Source organism: Helicoverpa armigera, chromosome 23, assembly GCF_030705265.1.
Source record: "Helicoverpa armigera isolate CAAS_96S chromosome 23, ASM3070526v1, whole genome shotgun sequence".
Lineage (NCBI taxonomy): Eukaryota > Metazoa > Arthropoda > Insecta > Lepidoptera > Noctuidae > Helicoverpa > Helicoverpa armigera.
The window spans coordinates 3811704-3829154 of record NC_087142.1 but is presented as its reverse complement, the minus strand read 5'-3'; the positions used below and the strand labels follow the sequence as shown (position 1 = coordinate 3829154).

The following is a 17451-nucleotide window of genomic DNA, read 5'->3' as shown; positions in this document are numbered from 1 at the left end:
TTTTAAAGTAAACTTGGTGTTCGTAGTGTGGTTAGAAGTAGCATTTATCAAATGTTGTGACTTTATGACCGTTTCATTGGTCGCGATGCTATAATCACAGTGTTACTGAGGGGGAGGACAAAAAGACTGGTGGGTGTTGCGAAAGCGATTTATTTAAGCTTGCAACATCGTGCGCGCAATATCCGGACTAGAACTAAATAGGGGTGCAAAAAGAGACTAAACAAAACAAAATCACTAAAGCTTAAGTCCAGTGTGTTGTATGTACCTAAAAAAATATACTTATACCTATGTAAGTACCTAAAGAAAGTATAAAGGGTCATGAATTCTTTAACAAAAATCAAGCAGACTTAGGCAGACAGCAGTCACAAGTTGATTTAATCCATTAATCTGCTTATGATAATAATTACATTACCAGTAGCCGTGTATGAAGCTAAGAAAATTCCACGAAGCGAATGAATATTAGATTATTATAATTTATCAATCTTATACCCTTCTCGGATCTTGAGTAGGTGTGTGGAAAACATGTAGTAGGCTTTATATCGCGTGTCGTCATCTTATAAAATGGTTTGTCGTGGGAAGTACCTACTTATATCAGTATATTTATATGTGTTTTTCTGAGAAAGGCGAGCTTTTGGACTAGATATACGTTAATCTCATTTTGTTCACTAACTCTTAAGTCAGAGGCTTTTCCCTAGTTTGGGATTACATTGTCACTTAATGATTTATGCTGCCTTTTCCTATTTAATTTCAAACCGTTAATTTTATCTATTGTAAAGCGATGACATTGCAAGAGGACTGATGATTGTGTCAATAAAACTATTTTTAGATAATATAACTGTATTAAAACCCCTTAAGATTTATTTGTTATTCTCTTTGTATATGTATAAAAATGCACCAATCTAAAAGTGTAAATAAAAGCTGCATAGCCACGTTTTTTCGCTCATTTTTCATTAGGCATCCTCATTTTATACACAAGAGATAAAGCTGGTCCATCTGTTTTCTGACACAATCAGTTTCACTGCACTGCAGTAGTCGAACTTTAGCCAAATAATCAAATAATATAATCTGTATTAAGAAGACTTATGAGTGACTTGTCATAAATTAAAGAAATCTAGACAAGTATGAAAATTTCTTTTTATAGGTTTTTTAGGGAAAGGTATGTGAACTCTCACGAATTATTATGTGACTAGAAGTTCGGTTTCACCCGTGTAGAGAATCACTTCTTGCAGCCGGGTAAAAAGTGTTTTTTCTCAAGTTCTAATCTGTGTATCTTCAATTAGCAATTATAATGTTAGCACAGATATCTAGATCGAGAGAACTTTGATAAAAATGAATAAATGATTTGATTTGAATTTAAGTTGATTCGGTAGTTTTCTCGTGTGAAAGTGGGACCGACAGAGTTTTATTTTCACATTTACAACATTAGTAAGGATTTTATATCCCAAATATAGAATTGTAGTTACTTAATATACTCTCTATTAATATAATCCGACTACGGGCCGTTATAATACATGTATATTTCAGCTTTCAGGAATTCATATCATCCTTACGCCCCACGTGGCACTTCATATCATCTTGTATGTTTATTTTATAGGACACCTTCTCATAAATCTTCCTTAGATATTTTTTACGAGAACATGAGATAATATGAGATATTTTCGTGTAAGCAAGTTTTTGTTATGCATGCCTTATTAAAATCTTATGAATAAGTAAAGGAGTCTGTTTGTGGCTGCCTATTTTCCTTGCACTGATAATTAACTAGTTATTAAGTAGAAATCTTATATGAAGGATTAGTCAAGGACTTTCTGTAATAGTAGTAGCTTTATATACTGCAGTTTATTCGAACAAAATATTCATCCGTTTGCATTTATTAGTACAAAATCTGGAAAATTTTCTAAATGAATCTACGCTAGCCTCAAATTCTTTGTAGTTCTGTCTGTAAGTCATATAAAACAAACATTCGTGGCAAGTAAGGGCAGCAATTTTATAAACATGTCAATGTTTTCATCAAGTCAAGCTGATCGTAACCTGAACCTTTACCCCTTTAACACACTTGTTTTACAGTTGTATCTAACAAAATGATTATGTGTGTAAACAACCAAAATAGCATATATCCAGAGAAAATTTCATGTATAATTAATATGATAAGGAAAATAATTAACCGACACACGTTTATGTTAAGGACGTCTTTTCCGGAACCTATAGAGTACCCTCTGTAGTCACTGTAGTCTTTTTTCTACTTTCTTCTAGTTTTTCCAATCAAAGTTTATAGAATATAGAAGATACCGGCTAAACATCTTTGTAATTTGTGTACTACCATACATTTTCATACTATTTTATGAGCCTAAGCAAACTATCGGTCGACCAAAAGTCTGCAATATGCGGGTACTCTTATGATCATAACAACTTAGGATATGGCCCTTCCTATCCTCTTTACTTTTTGCACTTCATTGGAACTGACGTGAAACAAAGTAAAGATTGTCGAAAAAGCGACAAAATAAGCCAATAATGTATTTATTACATAAAACCGCACTTAGCTCAAACCACTTTTGTTGAAGACACCCGCTTTATCTTCGATAGAACGTAAACCAATCAATTACTTGAGTTTTTCTTTTGGACAATAAAATATTTGAAACTACCTGAGTTGGGCCTTGAGGATAGGTCATTGGGGTTAGTAAAAGGATCTAATACTCTCTAATTCTTACCTCCTCCTTTTTTTTAGTTCGTAGGTTAAAAAACGTCTAAACCTTGTGACTTGGAGACAGAGATAACCTGCTATTAGTAATAATTAGTAGGGTCTCTCGGGAAACGGACAAGTCTCCTTTATCATAAGTATAATTTGCTGAAATTATCTTCCTCATACACACCAAATAACTGGGCGACAGGAGCTCTAACTGAAAATCGATAGCGTAAAAAAAGCCATCATTGTCAAAGGCAAGATTAAGTAGAGAAAAACATACATACATACATGTGTATGTACTTTAGATTTATTGTCCCCCGAGGCACCGTAAAGGCTGGCTCTCTGTATACGTACTAATGAGGCTTGGCTCCGATTAACGGTATCTTTAAAGGATCCAAGGAAAAAAAATGAATGAATATCGTCCCTTATTCCCTGGCTCTATAGAAACCTCTTTCCTGTAATAAATTAATCAGGCGAGCTTTTATGTTTTCTTTAAAAGTTTGTTCTTATTTTGGAGTATTTCGGTGACTAAGGATAATATAAGAGTAGGATTAAGATGAATTTATAATTCTTCCTAGTATTATAGAAAGTCTGTCTTTCCGTATGCAGGGCTTTTACGCGGGACCTACTAAACCGATTTTAAGGTAACCTAAATAGATGCCTGAGAAAGGACATAAGAGTTTAACCACGGGAAACAGCTAGCTATTTACGATTATAAATAGTCTCCTGATTAAAAACGGGTCATATTAAATTAAGGAAAAATAAATAAGTCATTTAAGTAAGTCAAAAGAATATACTAGATAACTTCCAAATTGTCACAACGTCCCAATTTGACTTTAACTAAAATATGTCAATGACTCCATTTTCCATGAGTTCACTTACTTAAATGTTATTCGATATATAACTGGGGTACGTAACCGTACGCCTAAACATTTCCTCTCGAAACACACTTTTGACTGTTAAATTACCTGTAACATTGCTTTGACAAAGTTTCAACTTCCGCGGTAAACTCCGGTTTATTCCAATGAAAAGGGTAAAATTAAATTAATATCATTAACACGATCCGTGTTTTGTTTTCCTTCGAATAAAGGATATATGTTATACTTGGCTGTTACGTTATATTAAACACACATTTCATGATAATGGGTATCACTTTTTGTACTTTTGATTTCATGTTATAATAATATGACATATTTACAATAAAAATTAAAACTATTACTAGGTATATTTACACATTATATTTAAACAGTAAACTACTATATAATTCTGTTATTTTATGTTAGCCAAGAAAAACAAGATTTTAAAACTGAACAGTTTACAGCCTAAGTCCAGACATGATTTACAAAATATATAAATGTAAAATGAGCTTAGTCTCAGAATTTCGTTGCGCCCGATAACTTTTTAATAAAAATCTCGTTATACACACTTTTCAGCAACTTTAGTATTTAAGTTTTAATATCAACAATAAAATTAAAAGGTGAAAATTGCGATGGACGAAGTATCTGGCAATTATTTTATGAGCAATATCATTGAATGTTTTATCGAAACACTCCACGCGAAGAAACAATTTTGTGATAATTAAGAATTATTGATTTGGCACGGGTATCTAAGTTTATGGAGAGACGGACCGACAAGGGTACTAAAATCACAAACTAAATAACCTATTCAAATTAGGCTGATAAATCAGCACTTTTCGAAAGTCAGAAACAAAAGACAGCCCCCAAAACGCCCTTCCCCCCTCACCACTCCCTATGTGTTTTGCTGGGAAGAAGAAGTGGCGCATCAAACTCCCCAGCAACACATATCTGTCTATTAGGTTGGAAGAACCAGATTTATACAGAACAAGTCAAATAAAAATACAGTATCAAGAATTTTCAAACTCCAACCTACGTTTATTACACCTACAACATAGAGCCTAGTAATTAAGTAAATATAGGATTGGAAGGAATATACCCGAGTAAGTTAGCTTCATATTACAAGCTCAGGATTCCGTAATTGCATGCAATTCAAACTATGAGTGCCGAGCCAGCAATCTGTCGACGCGTGTGGATTAACTAATAGTCAGCTCTCAAACACTGCATGTTACAAAATTAAATCAAACATACTCCTAGAGAGATCGATCTTACACGAGCCAGCAGAATAATAGGATAGAAGCAAAGATGATGTAAGATAGAAAGGTATGGAAGAAAAAGACATGCTACGCTGACCCCAAAAAAGAAATGAGTTACGGACAGGGGAAAGACCTTAAAAATTATATCAAAAATGAAATTAATTGTTAATAACTACTACTGCAGAATAATAGTTTTTGTTTTGAAAAGTTAATTTAAAAATATCGACAAAAAAATATCAACAATAAAAAGTAGCGTTACATTTTTTACTTTTAAAAACAATAGAAGTTTTCTTATCAACCTTTTTATTCGCACGACGAAAGTTGAATTCCAAAAACAAATGAAACAAACAAAAGGAATAGTTGTTTTAATGTACTAAAAATGCTTTTTCAAGTAGAATTTTGAATTTAAATAAAACCTGTTTGTGGTTAACTTAGTTAACGCGAGAAGCGTTTGCCGGGAACAAAGGTTCTAACACTTACTGTGGGTATGGTATAAATGAGATCTATAATAGTTCACGTTAATCTTACTACTGCTGTAGCTGTTTCAATAGCGTCCTGAGGGAACTTCTTCCCGCACCAGGATAAAATATATCCTATGTCACCCCAGGATAAGTTTATTTTCCGACATTGAAAGATTTCTTTAAATCGGCTCGGTATAGTCTAAAAACAGAGAGGAAAAAATTATCTAATCTTGGTTGAGAAGTCATCATTGCCGTCATCAATTCCCTACAGCTATTAAAAAGTAACTAAATGTAAGGGTTCATAAATATTACAAGGACTAACATTAACCTCCTGTATTTACATCGTTTCAAGTCTTCAGTATAACTAACAGTGTTATTACTACTTTACCTACCTATTGTAAACCGATTAAACTTTATGTTTTAGGTACACACAAGTTTCAGGCAGCCTTGATTTCAAATTATATTCATAACTCTTAAAGGTCACAGCGGCCATATTTCACGAAATCCTGACAATATAAAATGTTTTATTGAACATCACTTGAAATGTTATACACGTGAACAACTGAACAGTTTGAGATGTCGTAAATAAATGTCAGACCGCTTTGGTTCTGTTTTCCCGATAAAAGTGTACATTTCACATGTCTGAAAGAAAAATCGGGTATGTTGTCTGTTGTAAAAGGTAACATGTATAATCGTCTTATGTCATGTTTTGTAAACATGATCGATTTTAAGTATCTATACTAGTACTATAAAATGTTACACTTACACTTTCTGTACTTCGAATTGCCGAAACTCGAAGCTAGCCTCAAAAAAATGTGGCGCAAACCGAAACTGGACAAGAAAACTTTTTCGAAAAAAAAAACCGACTTCAGTAATACAGCTGATACTTAAAACCTTCTTCTAAATCTGATAAATGCTACGCTGCAAACCGCATCAAAAAGGTTCAGCCAAACGTGAGATAATCGCGCACAAACATACATACCTATATACAGGACAAACTTCGAGCCTCTATTTTTAAAGTCGGCTAACAACAGCATTACCTAACAGCTTACAAAGTCTATCTGATTGTGTACAAATAATTATCGCGATAATCGGATATTCAGACAGGTGCTCACGTTCGTTACGTACGCCATTAGATCATCGGTCTACTTTAATGGCCGGATTTATTAGTGAAAAGCAAACACGTAGGCTTCAGCACCCGTGAAATCTGCGCACAATTTGCTTAGTAAGGAATTAGATATCAAGTATGTAATGTACTATACCTACCCAGTCAGCATGTGGGTTAATTTGTAACTAGCTGTTTCCCCGCGTGTTCACCTGCGTTCTGAAGAACTTATTTCAGCGAATTCAGTCAGTGAAAGAATTTCTTAAATTCGTTCAGTAGTTTTGGAGACTTTACGATACAAAAGTATAACCAAAAAAATTGTTTACTCTTTTAAAAGAAGAAATACCTAACAACAAGTAACTTTACATCGAATTTCAGCATGAACTTATCTTGCGTATTAAATTAAATAATCAACTTATTTAAGCAACTAATATCTATATTAAATCAAAATTGTAATCACAAATAAATCGCACATACCACAGCTTCACTCCGGGAATTGAGACTGAACAATAAAACTGTCATCCACAGTTTCAGCATAATTTGTGTAAATCATACGCTCTCGTGGTTTTTATAATTCCTATTACAAATGAAGTTTGCACAGACTTAGCGAGGGTTCTTCTTGACTTTTAACTCGGCCAAGTCCAGTCTTAAGACCCTATTTCCATTTTTGAACTCGTTTTTGAGGAAAAGTCCGATGTACAAGTATAAACCTTGATCTTAATCGCGTCTAATGACAATGGTCTGTGCTGCCATCTATTGGCAGTTTCGTTTATTTAAAAAGATTTATTAATTTGCCGTCAATAATGCCCCATATTAATTATTATATAGGTTTTAACTGATGAACCTCTCATGAATATAAATAACATATCCAAGAGTTTTAAAAATATATAGGTACACACATGCACCCGAAAGACACAACCCTTCTTCCGCGATTGGGTAATAAAGAGAATAAAACGATGCGACCTATGTTAAGAAAAATGACATAACCTCTATATGCAGGCCTTTGCATAATCTTTCAACGTGATTGGATAAAGTCCCAAAAGGGGCCAAGGGTAACTGTCAGTGTTGCCATACGATAATAAGTTATCTCCCGGAAACTCAAAAAATGGTTAAGCTTTTTTATGAATAAATGCTGTGAAAAAATACGATTTGGGACTTAGTGATTAGTGCTTCCAACGAGATTTATCTCTGAGCACGGCCATTTTAAATTGAAAACCCTCTTCGAAGGGTGCTGATAAATCTTCACTAGGCAATAAGGATTGATTTTATGAGCATTTTCGGTAAAAGCACGAAAACAGAACATTGTAGCTGGTTTTTCTTTTTTTTTTTTTAAATATTATTTACGCGGTTGAATTAAGAACGTCTTCTTTTTTGTGAAGTCGGTTGAAAATTATAAGGTTTCGCGAATATTTCTAGTTTGCAAGGTTTAAATGTGGAATACAAACATCTTATTCCCATATTGGTGATATTTCAGTACAGAGCGATCATGATATTTCTCGTGAGTGACGCCAATTGACTGTTTTATCAACATTTGAGGGTATTGTGAGCGCAGTTATTGCTCGCAATAAATCGTGCGCTGTGGTGTTGGTGAGCGCTGGCGTTTTAATTTTAAAGAGTTATAGACAACGCCCTCTGTCGGGAGCTTCGCAAAATTATTTTATGTCGTTAATTCTGTTGTTTTTTTCTATTTTTTGTTGTTACATCTAACAAAAAAAAACTGCAAGAGACGTGGTTAACTAACTTGCACCATATCGTGGCATGTATTTGCTTGCAATCAAGACTACCTACTTCAAATTATATAATATACTAGCCGTTTCACTCGCATCCTGTGGAACTACTGCCCATACCGGAATAAAATATAGTCTATGGTACTCGGAAAAAGTGCAGGTTTCAGTAGTTTCGGGGCCTTAAAGGTACAAACAAATATATTTTTTTTCTTAGCTCGTGCTCTCACTACTGGGCAAAGGCCTCCCCATTTTGCCTCCACACCTGGTAGCCGCTGGGTGACGATGATGGGCCAAACAAAAATTGTTTCCTCTTTATTATAATAGGTATGTAAGTGAAGATTTTAATATTCATTTTATCCAACAACTTATCTACATACTGGCTTTTCATGTAAGTATCTGACGTCAATTTTACTTTCCTATGATCTTACAAGACAAGTGACGTCACTTGAAGCGCATGGAAGCTCATCGATTAGAAATCAGCTCACGTCATACACCACATTACATGAATTTTATTTAGTTTGAAGCCATTGTCAACTTTCCCTTGCAAAAGAAATGAGTCTCGCCTTGAAGATTTATATTGGAATTCATCTTCTTTTGTTATCTTTGAAATACAGTCAAAATCGTATACTTAAGTATCTGCTAAGTATCTACAAGGACACCATGATAATCGTTGTTAAAAGAGTCCCAGCTATTTCGTACCAGCTAGTTCGTAGAGCCAGAACTTTCGTACTACATCAAACCATCTTAATAACTGTAGCTACATGCTAATCTATTGACAATAAAGGTCTCAATTAATGTATAAATATTCTCTATCCTTATTTATTTTTTACCTCAAAATCTGTACATTATATTTTAAAATAAACTAGATAGTTTCTATATACATAGTCTCTATCATTATGATTTCAATTTTAGTGAAAATTTAAGGGTTTTCTTACTTTATTAAGTACCTAATTTGTAAGTTGATAGTACGGATTTCAATGCCTATTGTAAAGGAAATCCTATAAGGGACTAGCAAGGGATCCTTCTATAAGGTTGTGTAAAAAATGCTGGACATTCAAAGCAAAATATCAATGGGAAAGCCACAAACGGGCTTCGATAGCGAAAGGCGCACATTCTCAGAATCGCCATTAGTCTTGCAGGCGCCCGGCGACTCCAATCGATTTTATCATTTCCAACCGCCCGCTTTATCTTTGCGAATAATACTTTTTCAACAGAATATATACTTCTAAATCGATTTAACACTAGGATAATTATGTTAAAGTTTTTTGATATTGTAGAAATATGTACATTTAAATATTGTTGGGGAAGTATTCAGTAGTGCCAAGTTAAAATATCAAGTGATAATTAGCAAAGTTATAAGCTCAAGAGTGCTCTAATTCTGTAAGCCAGGCTAAAGTCATAGTAATCATACCAGACAAGCTTTGTCTTTGTCTCGTGAAGGATACCATGATGGTGCCAATCTTTTTTGTACACTACTAAGTAAATGTAACAAACATTTTCTTGTAACAATCCTCCTAAATTACACAGTAATAGATGAGCATAAGTATATAGCAATATAAGTACGATTAACTAGGCTGACGAGGTCGGGTAGGTACTCACTTCATGCAAACAATGGTAGGTACGCAGATGCATCCAGTTAGATTATAAGCCGATCCCAAAACAGTTTGTCAAAAGGATTCCTTTAATATACCTAATAATAAGATAAAAATTGTACCAGCCTTCTCACATTACATTGCTGAAGTAAGGCACATCCAAAAATACGTATCTATTGTGACCAAAATAACCGAAGATGTATCATGAAGACGTATGTCCATTAAAAGCATAATAAGGCTTCATATAGTTGGCAACCTTTATATTAATTACTGAAAGGTGCTCAATTCGACAATACAATAACCTACAAAATAGCCGGTAAAAGGTAATGTGACTCATAAACACGTCATAAGAATTTATTTTAGGACATAAAGTCTACAAGACTTTCTTTGTGTATTATTTATTATTTATGTATGTCATATTTTATTATGACATTTAATACACACTTAATATGGTGCAATTTTCTAATTTATTTGAACACAGCATTGCATCTAACTTGGTTCATTCAGCTGCTTATCGTTTCCACGTTTTAAATTAATCATTTTTAATAAATTTTGCTCGAGAGCCTAATGCTCTTAGCTTAAATTAGTAGCTGATCCCGCAGTTTCACCCACGGCATCACCTGTCGTGGGCCAAGTTTCATTTAAATCGTTTCAGTGTCGTGAAAGCACGGCAGACAGACAGAGCTATTTTCACATTTAATATATAAGTGAAAATAAACAATGCCATAATTTTCAGTTCTGTCTTCTACAAATTGAAAATACAAAGTGATCATTAATTTTAATAATTATTATTTATTGCACGTGCCAGAGCTTTATTCTCGAACATTGTCAGCTTATTATTTGATGCGGATGTAAGTTTGTTAAATTGGAATTAAATGTTGGCAACTTAAAGGTATTAAAATTAAGGGAAAACCGCTTACTAATATTCAACTTTAATTGTAATTAATCAATTTATAAGTCGTTACATATAACAGTGTATACCTACATTTAGTAAAAATGGTGCTATACTTTATCATAATTTGAAAAAAAAAACGTAATGAGGTGAACTCTCTCCATTGTGCGTACTTAGGTTATACTAGGTTATACATAGATTACATAGGCTTCATAGGTATTCTTCATCAAGGGTCTAGGGAAGTAAACAACACTTTTGTAACGTAATACACAATTTTTCTTCTCACATTTTTAATGTTCATTTCAGGTTACGAGATAAAATCTAGACAAGGCGTAATATTTTTAAAAAGGCCTTTTTTTCTTGAGTTACTACATCAGAGGTTGGCAAAATATCGCTGAAAACAGCCTACATTCAACTGAAGTTTCCACAGCAAATATAAAGGTGTAACCACATCATTCGTCGGTAATCATTCAAGATGGCTCCCTAACATCCAAGAGAACAAAATGACGGTTATTTGTAAGGTGCTTGAAAACGTTTCCTTCAAACAAACGTTCTTCAACGAGATCTAAATCTCGTGAGCAAATAATGAGGGCAGGCCTTAATAGTTGTTTACTTGAATTAAAACTGTGTCGAGCTACTGAACTATTTTGAGCCAAATATAGCTATGCCCGAAGATAAATTCATTATTCTGATTAACACACGCTTCTCTGAACATGTTTGTTTTGGACAAAAAAGGTTTAGACATTACCTACTTTTTTGAAAGGCTAATGTCATTCTGGTAGAACTTAAATAAGTTTATTACTAAAATGAATGTCATTTTATTAATTGTATTTAAAGCCACTATTTGAAGTACCTAGCGTGACTATAGAGCATGCTTTGCCTCAGTATGTCAGTTTAAAGCTATTGAGGAAGTGTTTCAATTCCCATTTACCTGTGTAAAGAGATTGGGTTCCAGTCACAGTATGTTATAAAACATTTAAAAGTACCAACCGCTTTCCTTAGATGCATCGGTAATATTTCCCTTTTTTTAGCCCACACTGTCCCACTGCTGCGCAAAATTTTTCCCAATGACCTTGGACACATCCCAATCTAGACCGCTTGTGTTCTATATCTTAATATTTTTATCCCGTATCTTCCCGTAGCCCGGGAAACTGGGTTGAGGAGGTCAGATAGGCAGTCGCTTCTTGTAAAGCACTGGTACTCAGCTGAATCCGGTTAGACTGGAAGCCGACCCCAACATGATTGGGAAAAGGCTCGGAGGATGGATGATCTTCGTATTCCACCAGCAAGATCACTAATTCTATCTCCATTATCCGGCCACTAATAGCTTGTTCTTCATTAAGTTATCTCATCACGTGATTAACAAGTTCTCAAGCACTTCTAACTGAATCAATATTGTTAGTCTACTGGTCAGAACGATACCCCGCTGGGTCCCCGCCAAACAACCGCGATAGGTCCCACTATATTAAATTATTACGTACTATAATGTACGTATTAGTACCCGCTTGCATTGTTTGGCAAAGCTCACATAAACTAGCTTATATGATGTCAGATTGTTATTTATTGATGTAGTTACGTTTAGTATAGTTTATGTATTATGTAGCTCAATATTTTGATACATATATCATCATAAGTGTATTAAGTTTTCTTCTGCTGGGCAAGGTCGAATTACGACCATAAAAATTGGTTCCTAATTTAAATAGTTCAAGGAGGATTTTCACTTTTTGTGTAACTGGTAGCAATAGCATGTAGGATCGTAGCAGTTGGCTTTATGTCACTGGCAACCAACAAAGAGAAAAAAAAAACAAATTCTCTATTCAAATCTGACGTCCTTGCCAAATTTTAACCGCCAAAAAACGGGTCAGATATAAACAGACAAACAAAGCTGTATAACAACAAATAGGAACAAGTATGTGCTTAGAGTATTTGTGCGGGATACTGTGTATTTCCTCGTAAGCCAGTACACACTTCATGTCCCGGGGGCACCTTTAGATCCTCAGATCTCGTGTTTGCTCGAGGTCGAACTATTTATCCGCCACCATTTTGTCAAGGGGTGAAGTGTACTTGTGGTAGGACAATAGGGAACACCGCAACAGATGAAGATTCGACGTTCAATAATAGAAATGTTATTTTTGTTATTCTTCTATTTTTTCTTTACGTTTTATGGCGTGTGAGAAATTTTATTTGATTAGTAAAGCAGAAGAGGAAAAGTCAAAATAATTTTGTTTAGATACAGAAAAATAAATTCACTTTATTTTACTCAAAAAGTGTGCCAAAGTTAGATACTAGAAAACGACCACAAAAATACCGTATTCAACTTCTATCATTCACGTAAAAGTATACCGACTTATTTATAGCAATTTTTCATAACACCCTTAAGTAATTATTAAGTTTATAACATGATTACAGTAATTAAAGGTCACCGTATATTTCTCGATGGCCTCACTTATCCTTTACTCCCACACTTTCCCGATAAGTAATATTGATTACAATAACTTTAGAGATAATTACATTTCACAACAATATTTGATAATATGTGCCTAATTGTTACTGTAAAGAGGTCAACTATCGTCTTTAGACAGTACATATCATTAAATTGGAAAATCTATAATATAAAAATGAATCGCAAAATGCGCAAAATGTAAGCGCATAACTCAACAACGCCTGGACCAATTAGGCTAATTCTTGTTGTGTTTGTTATTGTCAGGAGAAGGTTCTTATGAAAAAAAAATAGGGTAAAGTAGAAAAGTCAGTTGACGGGAGCGAAGCCGCGGGCAAAAGCTAGTACAATAATAATAACTTAGGGAAAAATGTATTTCTTTTTGGAAAGTCAAAGAAAACGCTGAACATAAATAAAAGTCGAAAAAATAACGTTTCCGAGTCATTGGATATCCACATTTTCCGTGGGTGCATAGATTAAGGATGTGGGCGAAAACAAATACGTACAAAAATGTAAAATTATATTTTTGCGGAACACATTTATCTCATGTTTATGTATGTTTGTCGTAGGCGTACCTAATTATGGAAAGTAAATACATTCCTTGCGATTGAAGGAAAGCCGGAAGACAAACTTTGGTTTTTCCAAGAAAAAGTTGTATGTCTCAGATCAACAGATTTTAATGTGGTATAGGAGCGAAGTTAATTTGTTTCTTATTGAAGAATAGCCACCTAGAATCACTGATTCGATTCGTGACAAAAGTATTAATATGCTACGCAGCAATCATCCAATAATTAAAAACATGGGAAAGCGCAATTTCATTATATCGTATGACAATTTACTTAATTGTTTCTCTTTATTTCCTAACAACTTGGAAATAAACTAAATGAGTTATGGAGGTCAGGCGACAGTCGTTTCATAAAACCATTAGCATTCTTTAATGCCATAATTTCTTTAATTATAGAGCTCTTAATGACTGCCCCATCAATCTTTCTTTAATTTCAGTTGAAATGGACGGTTACGTTTGAAAGTAATCCTGCACTGGTCACAGGCGTCCTAACGGCCGATTCAATTAACAGTCAAAGAGGAATTCCATTAACCCACCAGCGTGCAGATAAATTGGTGATCGTGGAAAAATCGATTCCAAGGGAGGCTGGATAACCTCCCTTTCACAAAAAGTAATCATTGAATATTCCTAAGTATGTCTGGCTATCTAAATTTAAATTACTCCACAAAATAGCCTCTTCCGGATCCTTATAAGCAAGACAGCGTAAAATTACAGTATTATAATTTTATACAAGGGACCCGTCGACCTTCGTCGAATTCATTCGTTAGTACGATTCTCGCAGATTTGGCAAAAAATTTGGCTTGAAGCCAGTGAAGCAGCACGCATGCCTACATAAAGAACAGTAAATCTTCCACTGACGTTACATACACGACCTTCTGCTGTATCTATTGTGGATGTAGATAAGATTAGAAAAATGAGTTTTTATGTACTGATTTGTTTGGTGGTTATTTTATATGTCAAGGTCCATTATTATATCTCTATGTCAAGGATGTACACAATGTCACACCCGCCCCGCTCGCTAACCGCTGAATAAGATCTATATCGTACAGAACCTTTTCTAAAACCCCACACTTTTCTATTCAATGCACCATCGAACTCGATTTATGGTCAGACTTATCACTTCGGGGCTGACACCAAATAATATTGAACGTAACAAAAGAGCCGCCCCATTTTTTTAATTTTCTCCGTGAAGATATTGCCTCTTGTGATTCATCTTTTAACCTCAATCAAATTATCGTTTAAGTGAAAATTTCATTTTTGATCAGCATCGATGGTGGATTTTCGATCAGAAACAAATACATAATCGAGTAGAATATACTCGACGAGGGGAAAATGTGAAGGAAAATTAACGGCTCCTTGTGAAAAATGAAAATCTTTATACGCTTGGAAGGTACGCGAGAGAGGTTACCATTTACGGCACCTGCAACACTGGGATTGCCGATGCGTTACGGTCTTTGTAAGACCCTTTCCATGTTTTTATTTAAAAATCTTATTACATAAACATGAGAAGGTACGTTGGGAATTTGAAACATTATTGAGATTTTAGTTAGAGACTTACAGCACGAACATTACGGTGGCCATTGACAACCGGAGTCGGGGCCATAAAACGCATTTGTTCGTCTTTTATTTTTGTGAGTCACTATAGCCATTTTAAGACGTTACCAGACAGTTTAATGTAAATGATATGGCCACGACTATAAAAGTAAAATTGGATTTTTATTTTGAATTTGCGGTGTTAGTAGACATTGTGATTGAATAAAATTTTCAACGGAGTAATATTGCTTTTCAATTATGAACGTAGATATAAAAGGCTGTTATAAAATTTAAGACCATTATTGCAATTTGAAAACGTAGATAAAATTAAACCTAAATAGTAAAGATAACATATAAACTGTTTGTAGCTTATATTTTTACTAGTCAAATAGATTCGATATTCAATGAAGCGAAAGCGATTGAGAAATTTCGAACGCGGAATAAACCAATTCAAGTGAAAATATTTGCCAATACTTTAAGTGGCCGTGCACAGAGAGCAGACCTTTTATAAAATGAAGCTCAATCTTGAATTCTTTTCAAGAGTCGAACCATGAATGATAAACGAGAATAGTGGAAGAATTTTGTGAACAAAACTGATATATTCGTGACATAGTCTACGTCAGCAGTTTAATTATGACTGCGATCGAAGCCATCAAACTCCAGGTGTTCAACTAAAGCAATTTGTCAAGCAATCGCACTTCGAAATAATTTGAGACACTGACGCGATGGACGGACTCTAAATTATAGTTAGCTAACTCCAATACAATTGCCCGTTTAACTCGCTCCTAAACTCCTAAACTTTAACCATTAGAACGCCATAACTCAGCCTTGTTTTCGTTGTTCTAGTTTTCATTTCAACAACCATTGGTCGAATAATTAGAACTGTAAATTCAGTGAGTGCTCAACGTGCTCCATCATCGGGTATACTCTGGGCCCACTGTTTTGCGTTTGCGTCCAAAACTTTTTGCTTTTTACGGCTTCATCCGTGGGTTTTTCTCTCATAATTGATTAATTACTTCGTAAATTAATTTCAATTTATTTCATTATACTGAGCTGTATTTTTACGAAAATTATTTCTAACTTTATGTCGTCTCGTAAATTTTAATCAAGATGAGTTGCGAAATGAGTTTTTATGCAGCGAACGTTTGTGTCTATGGCGTTACAGTTCAATATTATAGAAATCTATAAAATAATCTAATCTTAAATAATATATAAAATAGATTTTTATATATTTTTGTTATATACCTACATTTAAAAGAGTGTTTAAAAATGTATAATCAAATGCACATGAATATATAGGTTTTCTTCTATTTACTGAAGAGATACTGAATATCGCTAATCGCTAGAGAGATAATTATTAATCAATACAGAAGGTATTTATATTATATCTTATTACATATAATAAATAATATAATCTATAGAAACTGCGCTCTACTATAACTATGTGCAACTTACCTTTTATGTATAATTTTCCCTTCTTCCACAAAATGCACTAGTCCGTGACACAAAAACTTTTAAACCATAAATCATCTTTTCACATAATTCTTAACATTTTGCATGCTTATTTCATTTTTGTCACAAATAAATTCACCCCATACTGTCGAACTTTCTTATAAACATAAAAAAAAATGTGTTCAACCAGTACGCATTTTTCGAATGAGTTTTTATACCACCTTGATTTTTAATGTTTGTCTATGATAAGTTTTTCGCGGGAAAGCTCGGCAGTGGCGGCAAACGGTAGCGTGGGGTCGGCACCCGCGCTTTCCTCGAGCCTACTAGCGTTAGGAGCGGAGCCAACTCGCTTCGCCTGTGCGCGCCACGATGCGCGGATTCACATAACATTTGCACTTTTACAACGCACTTCTGAAAAACGTTTAAATTGCAACACTAGTATAAATTGTAGTAGTTTTACATGCAAAACTAATGTATCTTTCATAAATGTGAACAATAAAAATGTAGGTAAGTTAATTTTCCTTGACACAAAACCCGCAAATAGGTACCAATAAGTCGAGTATCCGTCATAATATTTTTAAAACTTATAGAAATTAATTGGTTAATTATTATTTCAAAATTATCTCCATTAGTAGCGGAAAAAATAAAAATGCTTAATAAAGGAGGGTCGAAATTAATTATTTTAATTACGTTGATATGATAATTTATTCAGTTACCTGTTGCGTTTATTTCATAACGAAGTTTCATGCTAGGTGTAGTGGCAGCTATTGCTAGTCAGCCATTAATTGCTTTCTATTAATAGCATTGACATCTTATCTAGATATCGTAGGCTTTAATGAAAAAATATTTATCATTAGATTATTCTGGATTTGGAGAATCCTTATTATTTTGTTA

The 17451-nt window shown here is 34.1% G+C and overlaps 1 protein-coding gene across 3 annotated transcripts in view; it reads right to left on the bottom strand.

Moving 5' to 3' along the window:
- The window catches only part of LOC110382458 (dopamine receptor 2), a 145783-nt gene extending 128913 nt beyond the window's left edge, over positions 1-16870 (bottom strand). For all 3 annotated transcript variants that reach the window (XM_064040884.1, XM_064040886.1, XM_064040885.1), the window contains exon 1: positions 16561-16870. The gene's annotated coding sequence lies outside the window, so the exon portion shown is untranslated. The remainder of the gene's footprint in view (positions 1-16560) is intronic.
- Between the last annotated feature and the right edge of the window lie 581 nt (positions 16871-17451).